Source organism: Epinephelus lanceolatus, chromosome 10, assembly GCF_041903045.1.
Source record: "Epinephelus lanceolatus isolate andai-2023 chromosome 10, ASM4190304v1, whole genome shotgun sequence".
In the NCBI taxonomy this organism is placed as follows: domain Eukaryota; kingdom Metazoa; phylum Chordata; class Actinopteri; order Perciformes; family Serranidae; genus Epinephelus; species Epinephelus lanceolatus.
The window spans coordinates 9,830,707-9,837,982 of NC_135743.1; positions in this window are offsets into that span (position 1 = coordinate 9,830,707).

Consider the following 7,276-nt stretch of genomic DNA (forward strand, 5'->3'; position numbering starts at 1 on the left):
TTTACATATGGTCACTTTGTAGGTGAAGTGCTCCTTTAAGGTGTCTGAATGCATGTGGAACGTCTGGGGAATCCATCTGTCAGTGAAGCTTTTAAGTGGAAATCCACCGGGTGGTAAACACGTGTCTTGGCCATCTGCAGGGCCTCAAAATTTCCTTCATGTTTTCCAGCACTTCCTTTTCTCCTCTGATGCCATCGCTGTCTGCCTTCCCTCCTCAAGGCCCCATGTTGTCTCACTCAAACCCCCAGCGCTGTTGTACTCTAACCCCCTCACACACACAGTCAGATTCCTTTCTCCTTCATTTGCAGCAAGTCGTTGCCCCGTCAGCACTGAAGAATCTCAGAGCATTAATCTGTGCTCTTGTTCAGCTTGACCTTCACTTACCTCATTTTCTGTTTCTGCTGCGAGCCCATCTGTCTTTCCTCATTTGTAGTCCTGCAGCTCTTTACCTGTCTGCCTGTGTTCTCTCTTCCTGTCATTGTTTCTGTAACAGGTAGGATAAGAGCTTCCTAAAAGCCTAACAACTCCCCCTGTTCTGCAAAAGGACAAAAACATTAACATGTTTTATTGATCTGTGAACACAAAGTAAAAGATACAATTTTTTTTATTTGCTGGTTTTAATCTGGTAACTGGAAGCAGCTTTTATATTTCAAAGGAACTCTGAGAACAATTATGTGAGAAATATCCACTTCATTTGGCTTTATCAGTAACAGAAAGTAGAAGGCTAGGTGATTCTGGTTGTGCAACACTAATGGGGGAGGTGAAGTTGTGGATAAAGACCCCGAGGGATTGGGAGGTGAATGAGTAAAAGCGTGAGAAAGAGGAAATGAAAGAGGAGAACCAGGAAATGCCACGTCACAGAGAGAGAGTCATTGCCTTCAGTGGGTTAATCCCTCACAATCTGCATCATATCCTCATGAGAACGTCAACATATACAGAGGATCAGATGCAGGAGCTGACTTAATGATTTAAAGACTCGAGGCAACAGGACCCCCCAGAGTGTGAACTCTGTTTTTAAAAACAAAGACAAGGGTTGATGCTGGAGCTGATCTATCCTGACTGAGAAAAGTGCAACTACACGTCCAAAAAAATTCTGGTTATACTGATTGTTTGTTCTGCCAAATGCATTTTAAGGGAAATGGAACTGCTGCCCAGTTTGTTCAGTGGTAGTTTCACAGAACCAGACTTATCTCCAGTGCACTGAGTCAGTGCTTGGGAAAAGTCTGGAATCACAATACTGGGGAAAAACACTTTGGATTGTGTTTCTCTGAACCGTCCAATCGTCCTGAGCGGCGCAAAGTCCAGGATGCAGTGACTGCACCACTGCAAAAGAGAGTCAGGGGAAAACACACAGTTACAAACTATTAACATCACATAGCTAACGTTACCTAAGGCAGTAGTTCCCAACTGGTGGGTCACAGCTCCACTTTGAATGGACCGCAAGTGACTCGCAAACATGTTAAGTTTGTAAAAAACACACTTTTTTTCAGTGCAGTACATTTCCGGCACAGAGCTTTTATTTTGAAGTGCCATTTCCTGCTGTAGATTGAGTGACTATTGGACAGCTACCGACGGAGAGAGAAAACTGTCTCAATGATATGGCCAAACACAAGTATGATGCTTAATGTAATAAACTGTGTGGACCTTTAACTAATGACCAAGAAGAAATCTGGATCCTGAGGCTGGATCAGTTGGGAACCACCGATCTAAGGGTAATTAACAGGTTTAAGAACAGAGTTGAGATGTTTCGGTATTGGTATGAGTAGATGGGACCGTTTAACAGCTCAGATTTGGGCAAACTTGCCAGGAGGACAACCGCCCTGATGACAGTGATGACAGAGAGTTTGCTGATGTGGCCGGGGGTCAGGACGGTCCAGGATCAGACTTCTGGTGGAAAAAGGATCGAATTCAGTTGTCATTTAACTGGGGATGTTTCGAAAGACGTGGCAAATCAACTCTGACTGGCTGTGTCAGAAAACAGGACAACATTGGGCATGAGAATCCTAGGTGCGCCCCTAAGTTGTTTTACTCATTATAGATCTTTGCAGCATTTCACCAAAAGAACATAGCATTGCATGATCCAAATGTTCATCGGAACTTGACATTTTCAACGTGTTGGTTTTTAGCATGGAGGTTGTTGTTGTTTTCTGTAGCAGAGGGGATTGTAAGACAGCTGCATTTTTCCAGCACACACAAGGTGGTAAGGTAGTAGGGCTGGATGAGGGGTGCACAGATTGTAGGACTTTGATACCAAACTGGGTCTTGACTCAGATTTCCCCTGACCTTAACAAAGTTATAATTTCAACCAAACCAAACTACTTCCCTGACCCTAGCCAAGATGTTTTTGTGCCTAAACCTTAGCTAACATAAAGCTTAACCATAACGGCATGATATCAGAAAATTTATAATTTTGAAATGCTAATGCCGTCCTGCCGAAAGTGCCGTGTTTAACTACTTCTTTTGAATTTTATTTGGAGGACTTTTTACGTACGATACGTTCTGGATGCACATTTAGCATTAGCATATCCCGCTCTATTTACCAGCTGTTTCCTGTAAGATAACCCTAGCTAGCTAGCTAGCTAGCTAACACTAATTAGCCATCAACACTTTATGTGAATTCTGCTAAAAAGATCCCTCTTTCTATGGCTTCCTGCAGCAAGTCCATCTCTCAAAACTGCAGACAATCACAAATGAGGCTAAATTCAAAGTTTATAGTAGGGTCCCTCCAGCGGGCGACCTCAGAGGAAACTGTTTTAATGTGAAAGGCTATCTGTCATGGCTGCCATCAGCTGATGTCAGCACATTTACGCTCTGTCCAAATATATACAGTGTATGATCCAAAGCAGTGACTACACAACTGTTTTGCATCCATGGTGCATCTTCCTCTTAAAAGAAAAAGTTCTCTTGCCCCTAATAAGAAGTGAAGACAGTGCTTTGCATCTATGATCAGCAGCATAATTCTGCCCTCTGCTGGACAACACTGAACTGCAATACAACTCATTGTATTCTGAGTTGTGATATGCTTTCAATGTGGCGTGTAAGAGTGAGTCACAATGAAAAAATAAGTCATTCAGTTATAAACACAAATAAATGTCCTTTAACATGAATTCTTCATTCAGCTGCGACACAGAAAATGCTACATAAAAAGGAAACTATTTCTGTGTTTGAGTTGTTTTCACTGAGGCATTAAAGATCTTCCATATTTCCATTATATTTTCTTATCAGTATTTATTACATTATTTGCCTTTGGTCCTCACGGGCAGGTCAAACAAGGCTAATGTTTGTTTAGTAGGACTTTTGTTTTATAGCAGTTGACGTGCAGCTGTGGACTCTGTGGAAAATAAATTGTGTATTCAGTTCAGGTTCGCATCTGAAGTGGATATCAGAGGAGAGCAGATTAGTTAAAGCACAAAGCTCCTGCTTCAGATTGTTTAATCTGAATTTTTGTGTAGGAGTCAACTCTGTAACTAACGCATTGTGGTTTCCTGACGAAGCAACGGTATAATTTTAGGAGGAGGCTGTGGGGATGACGAGCACATTCAGGGAGGTTCTGGGAGTTTCCACCCAAAGCAGGAGTATAAATAGTCCCCCAGGCTTATTTGTCTGTCCACAACTCATTAGTGAATTACAGATGTAATTGCTGTATCGATCTGCTCTGTAAAACATTTTCTATCCCCTGCATCAGTTTGTCTTTTTGTCCCAGCGGTCTTAACATGCCACAATATGTTGATATGTCCTGTCTCTGTGAATAACTGTAGATATGACAGAGCTGCCTTCTTCAGGGGCGTTGTACTGGAGCCCTGTCTCACTCTGAAGTCAACGGAATCCAGCGCTTGGGCAGTGACTTGCTACATCAGACACTGACGAAAAGCTGTCCTTTAACGTCAACATGATGCGCCGCTATGTTGACGTTACAGGCTAACGGTGCTAATGGTGACAAGAACAAAAGTTAAGGCAGTGAAAGTCCGACTAGACAAACACTGACATGGTGTTTGCTTCCTGTGAGTCTAAAAGCAAACCCTGTTCTTTTTCCCTAAACCTAACCAAGTGCGTTAGTTGTTGGAGGAAAAAAATTGCCAATTCACATTGTTGCACTGACGTAGGTAGTTTATTTTGAAAGAGATTGTATATAAACGTTAAATTTCCTGTGAAAACCGAAGTTTATTTTGAAAGAAGACTGCATGTAACAGGTAGAACTTGACATGGCGTCCCAGAACGTGAACAACCAACACACCCAGGGTACCTTGCACGTCGTACCTGGACATGGAAGTTCCATGACCAAACATCGATATGTGACGAGGTCGGAGTGGGAATGTGTTGTGTAGTGAGGGGAGAAGTAGGACAGATTGCCCAAGATCTCATTGGGTGGTGACCCACCAAAAGCCTGGAATGAAATGTTTGGTTTTGTTTGCAGTGTTTTATTTCAGAGTAATTAGTTCATTCATAAATTTTCGTAACCGCTTATCCTGTTGGGGCTTGGGGGGCTGGAGCCTATCCTAGCTGACATTGGGTGAGAGGCAGGGTTCACCCTGGACAGGTTGCCAGACTATCACAGGGCTGACACATATGGACAGACAACCATTCACACTCACATTCACACCTTCGGGCCAATTCAGAGTCACCGATTGACCTTGGATTGCGGATGGAAGCTGGAGTACCCGGAGGAAACCCACGCGAGGAACCCTCTTGCTGTGAGATGACAATGCTAACCACAGCAATAGTGGAGGCTCTCTGATGCCCCTCTCACCCCTTAAAGGCTCAAGATGGTTTAGTGCACCCCTGCACCAGGATTCATCTCTCAACGGAGCTGGGCAAGTGACTGCTTATGCTGGTGGAGCACCAACATACACTGTCATGTCTTTACCCAAGAAAGGGAAATCGAGGTTACAAAAAAAGGGGAGAGACAGGACACTGACATTGTAAAAAAAAAAAGAAAAATTCAGAGGTTGCATGAGATCAGGGGAGGAAAGGCGGGGGGCCCACAGAGACTGCTTAGGCATAGGGCCCAGAACTTGGTGCTACACCCCTGGCTTCCTCTACATAGAAGACAGCTATAATGTAACAGCCACTAATTTTATCGTGGAAATAATTATCTAAAATAATATATCACGAAGTTTGTTAATATAATTAGACAATATTGAATTCATTTAACTTTTGTAATATCCTTATGCAGCACAAAATTACAGCATAGAAGCATTTTCTGGCTTTCGGTAAATCAGGAGTACAATGATATGATTAAACAAAATGTCTGCCAGCAAGAGTAATTGGATTTCCAATTTACATGGAGCTTGAAGGTGGTTTGACTCGCTTGTGTAAGGGCAAAGATGGACTCAGGGGGTGAATTTTCCTGTAATCAATAAATCGCCTTCTCCTAGCTACTGAACCTTTATCTGTTTCCTCAGATCTAACCCGAGTTTGTATTGATCTGCGTGAGTGACAGATGGGCTTGTATCTGTTGGTCTTTCGCTGTTGGAGTCACTGTTGCGCATACAGATCGTTGATGCGTGACTCAGACTGGTCAAAGTTCAGCTGTGTTATGGATCATGAGCAAACTGTACACAGCGGCTCAATAAAAGGAGGGTAAGGAAGAGATAAGTGTTGGTTTATGATGCTGTAAATTTAACAATGGTGGCAGCTAAAGGGGTCATTATTATCTTATTGTCAGCTGTTGTGTGTGAAATAGTTTCTGTCTAAAATGATTTTGTGGGCTATAAACTTGTAATAATATTAATTTCACTTTCTTTGAAAGTACCTTGTTCCCAATTGAGACCCGTTGTCATTTAAACAAGGACTTTCAACCCACTGCTCAAGTTACATTTCCAGATAAGCAGTGAACAGTCAGCGAGGAGGAACTGATAGCACGTCTGTCACTTTTATTTTCCATGAAACCGTCCTTGAAATGAACTAAGGAAGCACTTTCCCTGGTTCCCTGCCCTGCCTTGACTTCTTTAGACCAAGTGATGCTTCAGTCTGTCACCGAGCGCCATGTTCTCTGTGACCTGGAAACATCTGGAGAGGGGGGAAGGCCGGTGTTACTCAGAATGAAAACACCACCTCCAAACCAAAACTACAGACTTTTAAAATGCAGCTGAATTCCTGGGCTGTGTTACTTCATCACAAACAATCCACAAAGACCAAAGTTAGACACAAAGTAGAACTGACATTGTTGAAATTTCGGTCTCAGTATGAAAAGTATGTGTCTGCAAACTGAAATTGTTTTAACAAGGCTACACTACTCCAGGGGTGGTAGTGTTACTTGGTCCACCACTTTGTTCCAGATGTAACCTAGCTGGCACCAGATGTCAACATGAAATGATGCTGACATTCGATTTTGGTTGGAATGAAAATCATGTTGACGATATTTGAAATGTCTGTCGATGTCTGTGGACATTATGAAGTTTTGCAGATGTTGGGTTTGTTCTTCATACGGTATGACTCAGTGTTGTTATTCTACATCAAGATGATGTTGACATAAGACGTTTGGAAGACAGATTTTTTTTTTGGATTTGGTTACTCAACAACTTAAAACTACCAAACATAACATCATCCATCATCAGACCTCTGCTGTATGTGAAACTGATGTTGGCATTAGATTTCCTGACATTGAATTTTGGTCACCTGACAGCACCCGATGATGTTACAGACCAGCTGGGAAATATCTAAGAACCTATTGGACATATTGAAAATATAATACAGGCATTCACGGCCCCCAGAAGATTTTCTTGGTCCCCTGACTTTTCTTCAACACCACTAACACTGACATTTGTGTGTCTGACATCTGTGTCTTTTAGAGAACTACTAGTTGGAATACAATTTGGTTCAGACATTCATGTCCGCCTCTGGGCCATGAATGTCTGAACCAAACTGTACCCCGTGTACCCCTCAGGACAGACTTAAATTACTTTGGGGATCCATTAATGTCAAACCCTAAAGCCTAAACCTAAAGCCACTGAGGGGTTGCATAGACAGTAAGTAGCATAGACAGGCTACTTACTAATTGATGCACTCGCCCGACCTAACCGACCGCTGCTCATCAGGTGAAAACAGAGTCTGCTTCTTCTTCTTCTTCTTTGATGCATAGTTTATTTATCACCACTGTAGTCTTCAATGAAAAACTTGCAAACATCCATGAATCTGTGTCGATAAACCATTCAGATGTACACATTTTCACTATTACACTGAGCAGCCTATCATCAAAAAACTATGGGTGCTCCCCCATCTAGCAACACCTGTCCCTCAATGAATGGTTCCTACCTATTTTGACAGACACCCATGA